Raw genomic sequence first — 18,193 nt, forward strand, 5'->3', positions numbered from 1 at the left:
TCCTTATCTTTGGACTGTTTGCCCTGAAACTGCTGGATCAGGAGCCGGCACTGTCGAGTGGTATGCTTTGGGTAAATAAAATTACCCTCCTCATCTTTCTTGGTGTGGATGTGACATGGCAGATCCAAAACATCATTTCCATCTTGATCCTTGACTTTCTTGGGCTTCCAGGGGCCTTTGGGTTTTCCCTTGAAATTTCCCTGGGTTGCGGCCAGGGCCTCCCCAGGGGCGGCTGGCTCGGCCTTCCGCTTCTGTTTCCGACTGGAGTTTCCTCCGGTTTCTTGGGCGACTGCCTTGTGCTTGCCACTCGGAGTCGATCTTCGTCTTCTCCATTAGCGTATTTGGTGGCAATCTCCATCATCCGGTTCAGAGACATCTCTCCAGTTCGACCGAACTTCAGATTCAATTCTCTGTATTTAACGCCTTCTTTAAAGGCGCAAACTGCCTGGTGGTCAGGCACATTCTCAACTGTGTGATGCAACGTGATCCACCTCTGGATGTAATCCCTCAGAGTTTCATTCGGTTTCTGTACGCAAGAACGCAGTTCTGTAAGGCCAGCGGGTCGCTTGCATGTTCCCTCAAAGGTTGTGACAAACACTCGGGAGAGGTCCTCCCAAGTGTAGATGCTGCTGGGTGCCAACTGATTTAGCCACGCCCTGGCTGAGCCCTCTAACATGAGAGGCAAATGCTTCATGGCCACCTCATCATTGCCACCGCCAATCTGTACGGCCACTCGGTAATCTTCGAGCCAAGTGTCAGGCTTAGACTCACCGGTGAACTTGCTGACTCCAGTCGCCAACCTGAAGTTGGGAGGAATCACTGCGGCTCTGATGGCTCGACTGAAACACTCTGGCCCCGAAACACGCACTCTGCTGCTGGCAGGCGCATCCCTATCGTGGCCTTCTCGGTGAGCTCTGTTCCTGTCAAACAAACCTTGGACGAGGATAGACCTCGCGTCAAAGCCTGGATCCCTGGGGTCGAATGGAATCCTCTGCCCAACACTATGAGGGCGCCTGTCGTCTCGATGTCGAGGCGCATATGACCCACTCCTCGGGGGAGGGGTTCGCACTCGACGTCGACCATCATGATCGGATCGGTGATCATACTGCTCATTCCTTCTGTACTGATCATGCCGGTCACCACGTCCCTCACGCCTTAGGGGCGATCTCGAGCTGTGAGCTGACTGGATTGTATCTGTTGCAACGGATCGACTGTGGATCCTATTCCGCGACTGAGAAACAGCGGAATTCTGGTTTCCCGCCACCCGGAGCAACGCTCTGATCTGCAACAAGCCCCTACCAGCCTCCGACTGGGAGGGCTGAATCGATTCTGCTATACGGGCCGTGGCGGCCAAATTCTGAACTGGGGTTCGGTATACCTGCGTCGGCGGGAAGATCTGACGTTGACTAGACTCGGGAGCCCGCTGACGCGCTTGCTCGTCGAGTGCTCGCTGGAGATTCTCCAGTCGAGTGCACTCGGCCAAGTTAGCCAAGCGCGCGTCCTCCAAGGCCCGGGCCTCGGGGGTCTCTCCGACGATAGGAGTGCGGAGCGCGTCCATGTTCCAGCGGCGAAGCTCCTCTCGCTATAATGACGTGAGAGGTTCGGGGAGATACTCATCATGGGGATGCGACGGGTCGCCCCCACCCGCGCCTCCATCAGCGCGAGGGAAACCGGGAGGACTATGTGTTCCATCGACCGCCAGAACCTCAGCCGCTGGGTCGCTGCTGTCGCACTCGGATGCAGTCTCCACGGAGCCAGTCGACAGGTCGAACAGGCCGCAGAGGGATTCATCGGGCTCGATTGCCGCGACTTGTGGGGCGGCCGACTGGCGAGCCGCGGCATGCCTCACCCACCTCTGAAGTCTCGACCGACCAGAGCGCTTGCGCCGGTGGGAGATAGAGCGGGGAGACGACACGGGGGCCGACCGATACTGGGTCGACGGCTGCCGCAGGAGGACGCCACGAACGCATGCGCGGAAATGCGTCGCACCGCGGACGGGGAGCGCGTCGATGTCGAGTGGTGCCTCCTGAAGCCAGGCGGAGTCGTCGGCGATGAACGTGAGCGCGCCGAGGCGGATCTCGCGGCCCTCCACCAAAACTCCGCATGAAACCATGATCAAAGGGAACGGAAAAATCGCAACTTCTCCAATCAGGCGCTAAGATTCCTGCCCCACGGTGGGCGCCAACTGTCGTGGTTCTAACTCTGACAGTGATGTAGGGGGTGTGTATGGAGAGGCTAGATCTTAGCTATGGAGGAGCTGTAAGCACACGAGGATCACGAGTTCAGGCCCTTCTCGGAGGAAGTAACAGCCCTACGTCTCGGTGCCCGGAGGCGGTCGATTGGATTATGCGTGTGTGAATAACAGGGGTGCGAACCCTTCATCCTGAGGAGGGGGGTGGCTTATATAGAGTTCGCCGGCCCCCTCCTGCCCTCAGTAATGCAGGGTTTAAGGTACATTTAAGGTCGGGCGTTACTGGTAACGCCCCTAATAAAGTGCTATAATGATCATAAAGACTACTTAACAGCTGACCGTTTGCCTGCGGAGTGACTATAGGTCTCCTGGTGGTCGAGTGGTTGGCTTCATGGTCGAGTGATAGCTTCTTGGTCGAGTGTCTTGAACCCGTCGAGTGGGATACCTTCAAGTCAATTGAAAGGTGACTTCTTCTAGGGATGTCCTAGGGTAGGGCTCCTTGGACAGGTCCGTGCCCCTACCCTAGGTACATGGCTTCATCACCCGGTCCTCACCATATTCTCCTTGAGCTAAGATCACATAGACCTCGCCCAATCACTCTGGTAAGTCTTCAAGGTAGACTCCCAGACCTTCACAGACTTCGTTCACCGGTAATCCACAATGTCTCTTGGATGCTCAGAACGCGACGCCTAACCGGCTAGAGAATGCACAGTCCTCAAGTGTAATAAGTCTTCAGATCACACAGACAAGAAGACTTAAGTGATGCCCAATTCTCTCTGGATCTGAGTGGTTAGGGCTTTATCCTCACAAGGAATTCTCTCTCAAAGGCTTCGAGGTGGGTTGCTCTCAAACGACAAAAGCCGTACTTTCAATCTGAGCAGCCAACCGTTTATGGTTGTAGGGGGTGGGCTATTTATAGCCACTTGGCAACCCGACCTGATTTGTCCGAAATGACCCTGGGTCACTAAGGAACTGACACGTGTTCCAACGGTCAGATTTCAAACTCACACGGCAACTTTACTTGGGCTACAAGCAAAGCTGACTTGTCCGACTCTGGACAAGATTCGCTCTCATAGTCTTCACTTGAAGACATAGGTTTTTGGTTTAGGCATCACTTCGGTCATTCTGACTGGTTCTCTTGGACCCCACTTAACAGTACGGTGGTTCCTATGACTCAACACAAAAGAAAAAGACCTACGAAAGATCTAAGTCTTCGAGCTCCATAGGCTTCATATCGTGTCTTCTCTTGTCATAGTCTTCAATGTGAATATCTTCATATACCACCTTTGACTTCAATGTCTTCATACATTTTTAGGGGTCATCTCTGGTAGTAAAACCGAATCGATGAGGGACTTCTACCTGTGTTATCCTGCAATTCTCACAAACACATTAGTCCCTCAACTAGGTTTGTCGTCAATACTCCAAAACCAACTAGGGGTGGCACTAGATGCACTTACACGGACGTTGATGGATGCGGCAAGGACCATGATGGCGGAGTTCAAGTCTCCATACAACTTTTGGGCCGAAGCCATCAACACCGCGTGTCATGCATCCAATCGGCTCTACCTCCGCAAAGGCTTGAACAAGACTCCATAGGAGATACTCACCGGTAACAAGCCCAACCTCAAGTACTTCCGGGTGTTCGGGTGTAAGTGCTTCATTCTCAAGAAAGGTGCTCGTTTGTCTAAATTTGAGGCTAGAGCTCATGAGGGCATATTTGTTGGTTATGCTACAAACTCCCATGCTTACCGTGTCCTCAATAAGTCCACGAGACTTATTGAGGAGACATGTAACGTGGAGTTTGATGAGAATAATGTCTTCCAAGTGGAGCAAAGTGGCACTTGTGATGTAGGTGATGAAATTCCTCCCCAAGCCATAATAAGAATGGTTTTTAGTTTTATCCTACCCATTGAGGATCCCCTTATGGCCGAAGGAGAAGGACAATGTTCCAGTCACGTGGAGCCATCACCAACTCAAGGCCCACACGCTTCCGAAGAACAAAGTGAAGGCCCTCAACCTCATGAACAAGACCAAGGGCAAGATCAACCTCAAGATGGCGTTGAATCACCAAGTGATGCCCAAGGGCAAGTTCTATCATTCAATCAAGTTCAAGATCAAGAGCAAGCTCAAGATCAAGAACGAGCTCAAGATGACGCTCAAGATGATCAAGTGACCGCTCCTCAACTCTCTCTAGATGAGGAATTAGAGCGTCGTGCCGCCAAGATCGCATCCAAGCTATCCACCAAAGATCATCTCATGACAAATGTGCTTGGAAGCTTAAGAAAGGGGGTAAGCACTCGTAGAAAATTAGCAAACTATTGTGAACATCACATGTTTGTCTCTTGTGTTGAACCCCAAAAGGTCTATGAGGCGCTCGAGGATCCGGATTGGCTTAAGGCCATGCATGAAGAACTCAACAACTTCGAGCACAACAAGGTGTGGAGATTGGTGCTAGGGCCAATGGGGAACCATAATGTCATCGGAACCAAGTAAATACTCAAGAACAAGCAAGATGCTCATGGGATTATCATTCGCAACAAGGCTCGTTTGGTAGCCCAAGGCTACTCCCAAGTCGAGGGTATCAACTACAGTGAAACATTTGCTCCCGTTGCTCGCCTTGAATCCATTCGCATGTTGATTGCATATGCTTCTCATCATAACTTTAAGTTACAACAAATGGATGTGAAGAGTGCTTTTCTTAATGGTCCTATTAATGAGTTGGTGTATGTCAAGCAACCCCCCGGGTTCGAGGATCCCTATTTTCTCGATCATGTGTACCAACTCGATAAGGCACTCTATGTCCTTAAGCAAGCCCCACGTGCGTAATATGACCACCTTACCGAGTTGTTGCAAGATCATGGTTTTGAAATTGGGAAAATCAACCCCACTCTTTTTACTAAGAAGGTCAAAGGGGAGTTGTTTGTGTGCCAACTATATGTTGATGATATTATCTTTGGTTCCCCTAACAAAGCTTTCAATGAGGAATTTGCCGCACTCATGACCTCCAAGTTTAAGATGTCCATGATGGAGAGTTGAAGTTCTTTCTCGAGTTCGAAGTCAAGCAACGAAGAGAAGGAACCTTTATCAACCAAGCCAAATACACTCAAGACATGCTCAAGAGATTCAAGCTAAGTGATGTCAAGCCGACTTCCACTCCAATGCCCGTCAAATGCCAACTTGACATAGATCCCAATGGTAAAGCAGTGGATCAAAAGGTATATCGCTCCATGATTGGTTCCTTGCTTTACCTTTGTGCATCTAGACCGGATATCATGTTGAGTGTGGGAATTTGTGCATGGTTTCAAGCCGCACCTAAGGAAAGCCACTATGTGGCGGTCAAGCGAATATTTCGATATTTGGCTCATACCCCAAACTTTGGCTTATGGTATCCAAGAGGATCTAACTTCAATCTTGTGGGCTATTCGGACTCCGATTGGGCGGGAGACAAAGTGGATAGGAAGTCAACTTTCACAGGGTGCCAATTTCTTGGTTGCTCTTTGGTGAGTTGGTCTTCCAAGAAGCAAAGTTGTGTGTCTCTCTCGTCCACGGAAGCGGAGTATGTGACTGCCGGTAGTTGTTGTGCACAACTTTTATGGATGAGGAAAACTTTAAAGGATTACAGTGTCATTTGTGACAAAGTGCCTCTTTGGTGTGACAATGAAAGTGCCATCAAGATTTCTCTCAACCCGGTGCAACACTTCAAGATGAAGCATATTGAGATTCAGTATCACTTCATTCGGGATCATATTAGGCGAGGGGAGATCGAGCTCAACTATGTCAACACTCTTGATAACCTTGCAGATATCTTCATGAAGCCCCTGGATGAAGCAAGATTTCGCGAGTGAAGGCATGAGCTAAATATCATTGATTCGAGCAATGTTGCTTGAACCCGTGCACACCCCACCATACTCAACTTTTTATCTTATTTAGGTGTAGGCATGGACATAGGGGGAGTGTTGTTCTCTCAATGAACTCTCCCTCCCCCCATTATGCATAAGTTGATCAACTCTTTCACATTAGCCATTGTTGATGGTACTTGTGCTTCAAAGACGAGTTTTGGTCATGGGCCCAAGGATAATTCTTCGCGGTGCCATACCATTTGACTCAAACATAGGTGGCTCCGGCCACTGCCCTCTCTTTGGAGAGGTTGTGTTGAGTGTTTTAGTCCTTGTTGTCTCGTGTCGAGCTTGTGTGTGTGTTGTCTCGTGTGTTAGTGTTTTGGTGTGTCCGTTCGCTTGAAGGTTGCTATGCAAAGGCTTTTGTTTTCCCTTGTTCTTGAAACTTGCATCTTCTTGAGCACACGGTACTACCGCGGCTTGCCACGGTACTTCCGCACCCAGCGCGGTAGTACTTTTTTTACTGCCGCCTGGGGGAGCGGTACTACCGCCCACGGTGCGGTACTTCCGCCCTGGCGGTACTACCACGATGACACGCGGTACTACCACACTGTCGAGGGCGCGTGGGGGTTAAGAGCGGGCAGGGGGAGTTCCAACTCTCCCATACCCATTCATCTGTTTCTCTCCACACTGTCTCTCTCTCTCTCTCTGTCGCTCAAGAACGGCGTCGAAGACCCTCGCTGGATCTCCGTATCCGGCCGCTCTCCTTGGATTTCGACCAGTGGGATCGTTCCCCACCACTTCCTCTTGCCATGGAACAAGGTTTCTCCCCAAATCCCTCTCTCTTTTCTTCGTTTTTTGCTTCTAGGTTTTTGGGGAGATGCATGTTGTTCTTGAGATTTTAGGCCAAATCCAAGAGTAGGATGTAGGAGAGTAGCAATGCGTAGAGATTGTGCTTGCTTTGTTGCCCCATGGTAGATTTGATCAACCATAGTACCGCGTCGTTGTCACGATTGTGCTCAGATCCAATTGCGGACTCGGATCTTCCGCCATGCGGTACCACCGCATCTCTGGTGCGGTACTACCGCGCGAGGCATGGCACTACCGCGTGCCGCTCCAAGACACGGTACTACCGTGCCACCCTGGCACGTTACTACCATGACTAGGAGCAGCACTAGAATTTTAGTACCGCACAGCCATGCGATAGTACCGTTTCTGTCAAATCTCTCTTGTGGCAACGCACAAGTGCGAGTTCTACTTGTTTCACCTTTTTTGCTAAGGTCTTTGCATTGATCCTTCTCGCTTCTCGTGCATGTTTTTGTGTTTTGTGTCTTAGGTGGTGGCACAGGTGCTCCTGCTTGCCGTTCCAATCCCAGTCGTGACACGGGCTCCAAGCATCTGCGCAACCAAGACGAAGCTCCTGAGGGCTCCAATGCCCCCCCAACGCAGGACCAAGACCACCGCCACCAAGATCAAGGAGCCCACCAAGGGCATATATGAGATTCCTCTTGCTGAGTTTGCATCTCGAAGAAAAATCAACCCCTGTGTGAATGCTCGTGCCAACTTCAGTGGGAATGATCTGTTCTGGACCAAGCAGCAGTATCTCACTTATGTGGATGTGATCAAGGCAAAGAAGAACCTCTATGTGGACGTGCACTAGATTGACATGCATCACATGCGAGATGATAGGCACCGTGATTACTTCGGTGAGGCTCTGGACCTCGTGGAGCAGTTTGGCATTGAGCATGTGATCTCATTCCATTTGGATTATGACCCTGAGATTGTGGCCCACTTCCATACTGATGAGGAACGGAGGATGACCTAGATGACCAACGGACACCGGCTGACTGCTACATGGAAGGACTTCATGGATTTGCTTCAGGTTCCTGATGAGGGGATCAACACACATGTTGGTGTACGCCCTCATGCCAATCCCGAGTCAGCCAACAAGGACAAGCTTCTACCCCACTATGTTGAGAAATTGCTTCCCAATGGCAAGAAGACATGGGTGTTGAACCCCTTCCTCGACATCATGTATCACCTCTTCCGCAACTCTCTCTTTCCCCGCATTGGTGACAAGGGCAAAGTGCATGCCTATCTTGTGGACACGATGCTCATCTATGAGGAGGCACGTCTCTCTCAGACTCAACCACTTGATGTCTCACACATCATGTGGTGCGAGCTTCAGTTTGCGGTGTTCACCTGTAAGGTTCCCATCTATGGACCTTACCTGTTTCTGCTGATCACGAGGACTTGGGAGAAGCTCCTTCCCAATGATGAGTTCCTTGCCCCTGAATGGATTCATCATGACCCTATCAGGCTCCGTATCAAGCCCCAGTGGGCCAACACTACTACCCGTGCTAAGGCAGCGGCTTCTCAGATGGATGTGGATGCAGATGAGGTTGAGGAGGAGGACGCTGATGAGGATAGCTCTGCTAGCTACTCGCCTTCATCGTCTGAGCCCTCTTGGGCTAAGAAGCTGAAGAACAAGATGAAGGCTCTGTTCTACATGCAGGCCAAGGGGCAGTACCGGTTTCATGTTGCTCAGAAGGAGAGTCGTCGTTGTGACAAGCGGATCTTGAGGACATTTGGTGAGCAGATATCCAGCAGATCTGAGAGGGTCATCATGCCAGAGGCAGCCTGGATGGCGAAGCAGGGCTACAGGTGGATTGATTCTAAGGAGGACAAGCAGGAGTCCGTCCTAACTACCGAGTCTGATGAGGAGCGTGAGAGTGATTACTCCGCTTGAGCCACCACTTGTGTTGTAGGCTTCCTCTCTGCCTTTTTGGCGTCTCGATGCCAAAGGGGGAGAGAGTGTAGGATTTGCGAGTCATGTTTGTTTCGTGTGTCGTTTGCTTTTGTTCCGTTGAACCTCGTTTGCTTTGGTTTGGTTTGCGCTTGTGAGACTTATCTATCATATGGTGTAAGACATATGCACTCTATCGTACCTTATTGAGCTTATGCTATCTTGTGCTATTTATATTATGCTCATATGTACTATCTTGCTTAGTGTTAGCCATTTTTGCTGCAAGATATGCCTTGTCTCTAAAATATAGGGGGGCTGTTGATCCTAGTATGTGTGCCGTGCAGTCCAAAGAACTCATCTAGATAGCACACATCTAGGGGGAGCCCGTCTATATTTTAGAGGTATGGGGTTTGCCCATGTTCTATGTTATCTCCTTTTATGAAAATCCCGTATTGTCATCAATCCACCAAAAAGGGGGATATTGTAAGGGCATATTTATCCCTTAGTTGTTTTGGTGATTGATGACAATGCTTTTGTAGACTAATCATGTGCATTGAGTATTTCAGACATTTCATCACTAGGCACAAGACGTTTCGGTGCCCCTCGAAGACTACTGAAGACGGTGTTTTTCTATGTTTCTTTTCGTTGGTTTTTGTCGTAGGGAAGCCGTAATATTAAGAGGGGGTCCGCTTTGGAATGGTTTGGGTGGAATCATCACATACACATCTTCTTCTTTGCACCGCCTTTCCTTTGGCACTTTGGAGCATCCTCCGTATTTTCTCGTCTATGCAAATTGTCGTGTTGGTTGAGCTTGTGTAGGATCGAAAGTATGTCTAGAGGGGGGGATTAGACTACTTGACCAAATAAAAATCTATCCTTTTCCCAATTTTAGCCTTTGGCAAATTTTAGCTATCTTAGCACAACTCAAGCAATCTTAACATAATTCAAGCAAGCATGCAAAGAGTCTATGAGCAGCGGAAAGTAAAGCATGCAACTTGCAAGAATGTAAAGGGAAGGGTTTGGAGAATTCAAATGCAATTGGAGACACAGATGTTTTTGTCGTGGTTCCGATAGGTGGTGCTATCGTACATCCACGTTGATGGAGACTTCAACCCACGGAGGGTAACGGTTGCGCGAGTCCACGGAGGGCTCCACCCACGAAGGGTCCACGAAGAAGAAACCTTGTCTATCCCATCATGGCCATCACCCACGAAGGACTTGCCTCACTAGCGGTAGATCTTCACGAAGTAGGCGATCTCCTTGCCCTTACAAACTCCTTGGTTCAGCTCCACAATCTTTATCGGAGGCTCCCAAGTGACACCTAGCCAATCTAGGAGACACCACTCTCCAAGAAGTAACAAATGGTGTGTTGATGATGAACTCCTTGCTCTTGTGCTTCAAATGATAGTCTCCCCAACACTCAACTCTCTCTCACAGGATATGAATTTGGTGGAAAGAAGATTTGAGTGGAAAGCAACTTGGGAAGGCTAGAGATCAAGATTCGTATGGTAGGAATGGAATATCTTGGCCTCAACACATGAATAGGTGGTTCTCTCTCAGAAAATGTGTATTGGAAGTGTAGGTATGTTCTGATGGCTCTCTCCACGAATGAAGAGTGGGTGGAGGGGTATATATAGCCTCCAAACAAAAACTAACCGTTACACACAATTTACTAATCTCGGTGAGACCGAATTGAGAAACTCGGTCAGACCGATTCAGCAAACCTAGTGACCGTTAGGATTTTCGGTGGGACTGAGATGCAACTCGGTAGGACCGATATGGTTAGGGTTAGGGCATAACGTAATCTCGGTGTGACCGAGTACACAAACTCGGTGAGACCGATTTTGGTAATAAGCTAACCAGAGAGTTGGTCAGGTAAACTCGGTGGGACCGATCGCTCATTTCGGTGGGACCAAAATGTTACAAAAGGGAAACAGAGAGTTTACATTGCAATCTTGGTGGGACTGATCGCTCATCTCGGTAGGACCGAAACGTTACGAAGGGAAACAGAGAGATTACAACCCCATCTCGGTGTGACCGAAATCCCTATCGGTGAGACCGATTTGCCTAGGGTTTGTGGCAGTGGCTATGACATTGAACTCGGTGGCGCCGGATAGAAAGAATCGGTGGGGCCGAGTTTGACTTTGGGTTTAGGTCATATGTGGATGTGGGAAGGTAGTTGAGGGTTTTGGAGCATATCACTAAGCACTATGAAGCAAGAAAGTCATTAAGCAACACCTCATCCCTCCTTGATAGTATTGGCTTTTCCTATAGACTCAATGTGATCTTGGATCACTAAAATATAAAATGTAGAGTCTTGAGCTTTGAGCTTGAGCCAATCTTTTTGTCCTTAATATTTTGAGGGGTCCACTTTCCTCATCCATGTCATGCCATTCATTGAGCTTTTCCTGAAATATTAATCTTGGAATATCATTAGCTCAATGAGCTATATGTTGTTAGGAATTACCAAAACCACCTAGGGATAGTTGCACTTTCAATCTCCCCCTTTTTGGTAATTGATGACAACATATAGATCAAAGCTTCGACAAATGATAATAAGAGTGAAAAGCATTGTCGCTTTGAGAAGTAATTGAAAAGCAAGAGCTCCCCCTAAATTTGTGCATAGTTTATGATTTTCTTTGGACTGCAAATGCACAAAGAGTTAGGCTCATGGGTTACTCTTCCATGTCACATACATCTTGGTGGAGCGCTCAAAATGATAATAATTAAATACATGCACTCATCACCAAGCAAAGTGAATGATCATATAGGGATAAAATGATAATGTCATCCAACAAGCATTAAAGTAGCATATGATCAAACACATGATCATCCAAGTATCACACAGACAGAAAGTATCTCAAACAAGCAAAGCAAATAAAGTTCAACCACCAAAGCAAGAGAGAATAAAAATCAACGCTGTCTCTCGAAGCCTATGATCTATACATTTTTCTCCCCCTTTGGCAACAAGTTACCAAAAAGTCCTAGAAAATGCATAGCACTAAATCGTCTCTCAGGCTTGGTCTTCAGGTGGTGGTGTCCGGATAACTCCAAGAACGAAGGCTTCAGTCGAAGTAGATGGAGCTGATGGAGTAGGTGCTGGAGCTGGTGGCACTGAAGCTGTAGCTGGTGTAGATGAAGTGGCTCTGGTGTCTAGAACAAGCATTGCAGCAGATCTCTGAGCTCTAGGCACTCTGGCAAATGCATCAGTAGTTGTCTTGGCCTTCCTCTCCTGCATATTATCCTGAAGTTGCTCCACAACAGACTGGATCTCAGTTACCTTCACATCCAAGTCATAGAACTTCTGCTCTACGATCCTTTCCAAGCTCTCCTAGTTTTGAGTCAGGGTGGCCAGCCCTTTCTCAATCCTTAGAGTGGATGCAATCAAGTAGCCAAGCTGATCTTGCTTGCTCTTCAGAAGATACTGAGATGCTTCTTCAGTAGTTGGCATCCTTGCAGCCTTTGCCTTCTCCTTCTTGGCTTGTGCGTGCACAGAAGATGGTTCATCCTCATTCATCACCACAGTGTTGTCCTCAAATTCTAGGTAGATAGGCATGTGCTCCTTGTCCAGCAGATATGTACCAGTGCCCATCTTGGAGTTGATCAGCTCCTGGATCTGTGGGGCATACCCACAACTCCTCTTCCGATCTGCAGCTGTCCTCTTGATAGTTTCAACTATAAGGCTCATGACTTTGAACTTCTGTGGGACATCAAAGATATGAAGCAAGTTTATTGCATGGCCTCTGATCATCTTGTGATCACTTGACTTTGGCAAGAGAGTGTGCCTGAGGATCCAGTTGATGGTTGGCAAGCCTGACAGAAGGTAATGTACAGATCCAAACTTGTGTGTCTCAAGAGCAGCATCTGGGATCTCCTTGTACATGTGTGCCATGGAGTTGTGATCCTTCTTCTTATTGGCATAGACATCCAAGTCATCTTCACTCTCTTTTGGAGCATTGATCAACTTCGCCCATTCAGCAACCGTGGACTTGTACCTAGTACCTTCAGACATCCGGACAATCCTTCCATCTGGGTAGAAGTGAGCTGTGGAGTAGAACTGCATGATAAACTCATCATTCCATTTTGTGAGCTTCTGAGCCACAAACTCATCAACTCCACAAGCCTTGAAACTGTCATATACACCTGGATAGTGATCCTCGTTTTCCTTGATGTAGTCCCAGTCGACCCATCTCATGTCACGCACTATGGGCTTCTTGTCAAGCAAGACTGTCTCATAGAAGTCCTGATGTTCCTTTGTATGGAACCTATAGTCCACAACAGTCCTTCTCCTGGTGGCATATGGATCAGACTCTCTCCATAGCCTCAATCCTGAGTCCTTCCTGATCTTCATGTTCTCAGCTACTGGATGAGCATCATTGTGATCTGGAATTTTTGGCTTCAACTTCCTCAAGACATGTGACTCATTATCTTCTTCTTCCATTTCAGCTTCAGGCACTGGGGCCTTGTTCTTCTCCTCAGCAGGTATGTTCCTGGTGCTCCTCTTTGGTTTTGGCTTTGGAGCTAGAGCAGCTGCCTTTGGAGCAGTCTTAGGCTTAGATGGAACAGCCCCTGCGCTGATGGCATCACCCATAAGCTTCTGAGCTTTGGGTGCTGGTGCAACATCTTCTTCCTCTTCCTCTTCAGAATCTCTCATGATTGAGGATCTCCCAAGCACTCTGGCAGTGGTCTTCTTGACCCTCTCTTTCCTCTTCTTCTCTGCCACAACATGCTCTTTGGGTGCAGATCCCAAAGTCTCTTGAGTAGATGCTCTGGCCTTAGACATTGGAATTCTCTTGGCAGGAACCTTTTGCTTCATGCCTGGCTTGGTGGCAGCAGCTGTGCCATATTCCTTCTTCAGGACTTTTCTCTTTGAGGTGGTTTCTTCTTCCTCAGCCACATAGTCCTCATCCTCTAACTCTGAAGTTCTTTTCTTGCTGGCCCTGGTGGCAGCCTTTCGTAGATTGCTTGGTGTGCTCCTGCTGCCATCATCTGAGCTGCTAGAGGGACTAGTGCCCTCACTCAAGTGAACCTGCTCCTCTGACTTGTTTTGGCTGTCACTCTGATCAGACATATTGCAAACACTGACAGCAGACCCTGTGAATAGATATAGATGAGATAGAGTGGATGAGCATCACAAAATGCATAGGTTTTTGCAAAAGAATGAGTCAAAAATTTAGTTTTAGTTTTCCACAGAAAGCATTTTGGATCAACCGATTTGTAAACTCGGTGATACCGAAGCAGCTGTTGGAACCCAAACTAGTGAACTCGGTCAGACCGAGTCACAGTTCGGTGGCACCGAGACTGCTAGGGTTTCACAAAGTCCTGAACTCGGTCACACCGATTTGCAATTCTCGGTCAGACCGAGAATCACATGTGCAATGGCCTTAGTCGAATCGGTGGTACCGAGTTCCACAACTTGGTGGGTCCAAGATGGTTTCGGCGGAAACCTAACCCTAAATTCTCAAATCATCTCTAATCTACGGAGTGTTTTGACTGGATAGAATGATCTCAATCGTGGCAAGATACATGGCAAACACAATGTGCTAGGAATCAGATAAGGATAGCACAGTGATCGAGTTCATACCCTAGTTCGGCGATGAACTCGCTACCGCGGCAACGGCGGGGTTGATTCCCGTTCACGGCGGCGGAGACCAGCGGCAGGAGGCGGCTGACGACAACGAGGATGATTTGGAGATCCTGGAGGCAGAGCGGGCTAAGGGCAGGTCGAGGAGGTTCGGAAAGTTTTCCAAAATTTGACCCGTGGGTATATATAGCCCGACCCTGTCGGTGTGACCGAGTGGAACAACTCGGTGGCACCAAGATGCATAACTGCAAGCAGTTACTATAACTCGGTGTGACCAAAAAGTTCAAATCGGTTGCACCGAGATTGAAAACCTAGATCGACTTAGTGATCTCGGTATGAACGAAATGGATGAATCGGTCAGACCGAAACGCACAAAGAAGTTTTGGAAGTTTAAGTCTATGACGAATCGGGGACTCCGAGTGCTCCTCACACAAAGTGGTTCGAATCTGACTTGATCAAATTTTGTGATGTAGCATGAATAGAGTTTGAGACGAGAAAAGCATAGATAGCTAGAGAAGGTTCTTAGGCATTCTTGTCCATCCACTTGGCCAAAAGAAAAGGAAACCAATCAATCAAAACAACAAGTGGATGTCCTCGAATGAGTAAATTATGCAACCAACATACTCACACAATAAAATGGCAATTGAAATATGTGGCAAATCATGCACAAACAATTCTAGCATCTATCAAGCAATTGGCGATGACTAGGTCATCTATATATGAGTATATTGACTTAGGAGTCAAATGAGAATATTTGATCATAGGTCATACTCATCGCTTAAGCACAAGTGGGGTTACCACTTTTACATAAAGCATTGTTGTGTTCACACCATTAGAGTTGCTTTAACTCAATTGTTAGAGTAAAGCTCCCCCTAGATGTGAGATCCCCCCTAAGAGGAATAAGCTAACCTTGGGTTCTGTCGATGATGACTTCATGTAGGTGTTGAAGATGTGGATGCTCTATGTTGATGTAGATCATTTGGAGCTATCCTTTGGAGTGAGTTGCACTTTCAATACCTACACGGGTTAGTCCCACAAGGAACAAACAAGGATATCCATAGACATAGAGTGATGCACACACAAGATGATTTCTATGAAAGCTTTAGGTTACCTTGTCCCTTATCTTACCAACAAAAGGGTTTGTGACTCCTTGAACTAGTGCAAGATGTGGAAGTTGATTGCACTTGTTCTTGCCAAAATGATAAGAGTGAAGTATGTTGGCGGAGTCACCCTCAAGAACTTTCTAGTTCTTCTTCTTCGAGATCCACACCATCTTGATGGGAATCCTCGGAGTTGTAGTTGTACTTGATGAAGTGGAAATGATGTAGTCTTGGGAACCCACCTGACCAAGTCCTTAGGAGCTTCTTCAAATGCATCAATTTCCTCTTGAAGCTTGTCCTTGCCTTTTTGCTTGTGGTCTTGTGGTGGAAGATCATCTTGAACTTGTGTCCCTTTGGAAGAAGTAGGATCATACTTCTCTTGTTGAGGAACAAACTTCGTCTTGGGGTATTAATCTTCTTCCCACTCAACTCCATTGGCATTGAACTCTCGTTCAAAACCAACACCTTGATTCTTCCGGTGCCTTCCTTGCTTGCGTACAATTTCCTCGAATTGCTTACTCCCGGCAAGGCTCCTGTAAACACCTTTCTCTATAATTCCCTTCAATAAGCTATTTTCTTGCTCAAGTGTAACTTGGCTAAGAGAATCATTAGTGGAATCAAGAGAACTACTAGAAGCAACAATATTGGATTTAGCATGATTATTATTACTACTAGAGGAAGAATCCTTCTTGTTCTTGTTACTAGACTTGACTTGAGGCATGTAAGTGGATAAGAGTAAACGCTTGGCAATGTAAGAAGAACTTTTCTTGCAAAGATCATCATTGATTGCTTTTAAGAACTCATGCTCTTTCTCAAGATTGAGCTTCTCAAAACGTAATTTCTCATGAGTCCTTAAAAGTTCTCGATGATCTCCTAAGATAGTTTCATGAGCTAACTTAAGAGTGTTTAGTTCTTTAATTAGAGATTCAATCTTCTCCTTATCATTGTCATTCGTTTCATCATAGTATTCATCACTATAGTTGTCAACAAGTAACTCATCATCACCTAACAAGTCATCTTCATCACTATTGAAATCAACATACTCGGGGTGTGATACCTTTGGACCTTTGGCCATGAAGCATCTTCCAATTCCTTTATTTGGTGAATCAAATATGTCGTAGGAGTTGGTTGACACAAGTGCTAGTCCGGCAACACCTTCATCTTGATTATATTCGGGGTCGGAGTGATAGCTTCTCTCGGAGTCATTGTCGGAGTCGGAGCCAGATACCCATTCACCAACATGAGCTTGATGTCTTCATTTTGTGTAGCTCCTTGATGACTTGTCCTTCCTTTCCGAATCCTTGCTTCTCTGTGAGGGTCTTCGTTCATATCAATCATCCCTACTCCTTCTCTCCCTTGATGGTGATTCTTCTCTTCTACTTCTTCTTTTGGGAGAATCTTCTCTTCTCTTGTGGGGAGCCGTACACTCATTGGAGTAGTGTCCGGGTCTTCCACAATTGTAGCAGTTTCGCTCTCGACTAGAAGATCTTTTTTCATTGTAGGACCTTGACTTGGAACTTCTCTCCTTGATTATACTCTTGTAGAACTTGTTGAAGTTCTTCACCATTAGGCTCAATTCTTCATTTAAGGTTTGTTTCTCACTTGATGATGTGGGGGCTTCACATGAGGCTTTGTAAGCACCACTTGACTTGTTATGGAGCTCCTCCTTATCCTTGAGAGACATCTCATGAGCAACAATTCTTCCAGTGACTTTCGTAGGCTTGAGATCTTTGTAATTTGGCATCATTTGGATCAATGTGCATACGGTATCGTATTTTCCATCCAAGGCTCTTAGGATCTTCTTAATGATGAATTTGTCGGTCATCTCTTCACTTCCTAAGCCGTCAATCTCATTTGTCATAAGAGCAAGCCTACAGTACATTTCAGCGACACCTTCGCCATCCTTCATTTTGAACTTGTCAAGTTGACTTTGAAGCACATCCAACTTGGATTCCTTGATGGAGTCGGTACCTTCGTGCATATCAATCAAAGTATCCCAAATTTCCTTTGCATTCTCAAGACGGCTAATTTTGTTCAATTCTTCGGGGCACAATCCGTTGAAGAGGATATCACAAGCTTGAGCATTGTATTGTAGCATCTTCAACTCATCCGCGATAGCTTCATGATTCAGTTCTCTCCCATCAAAGAATTCACCTTGCAAGCCAACACACACAATAGCCCAAATGGCGGGGTTATGTCCAAGAATATGCATTTTCATCTTATGCTTCCAACTAGCAAAATTAGTACCATCAAAGTAAGGACCTCTACGGTGATAATTTCCCTCGCTAGACGCCATACTCTCCTAGGTTGTGAAACCAAGGCTATGACCACCAAAAGCTATGGAAATCAAAGCAAATGGAGACCAAAGCTCTAATACCACTTGTAGGATCGAAAGTATGTCTAGAGGGGGGGTGATTAGACTACTTGACCAAATAAAATTCTATCCTTTTCCCAATTTTAGTCTTTGGCAGATTTTAGCTATCTTAGCACAAGTCAAGCAATCTTAACACAATTCAAGCAAGCATGCAAAGAGTCTATGAGAAGCAGAAAGTAAAGCATGCAACTTGCAAGAATGTAAAGGGAAGGATTTGGAGAATTCAAATGCAATTGGAGACACGGATGTTTTTGTCGTGGTTATGATAGGTGGTGCTATCGTACATCCACGTTGATGGAGACTTCAACCCACGGAGGGTAATGGTTGCGCAAGTCCACGGAGGGCTCCACCCACGAAGGGTC

The sequence above is a fragment of the Triticum dicoccoides genome, chromosome 5A, assembly GCF_002162155.2.
Source record: "Triticum dicoccoides isolate Atlit2015 ecotype Zavitan chromosome 5A, WEW_v2.0, whole genome shotgun sequence".
Classification (NCBI taxonomy): domain Eukaryota; kingdom Viridiplantae; phylum Streptophyta; class Magnoliopsida; order Poales; family Poaceae; genus Triticum; species Triticum dicoccoides.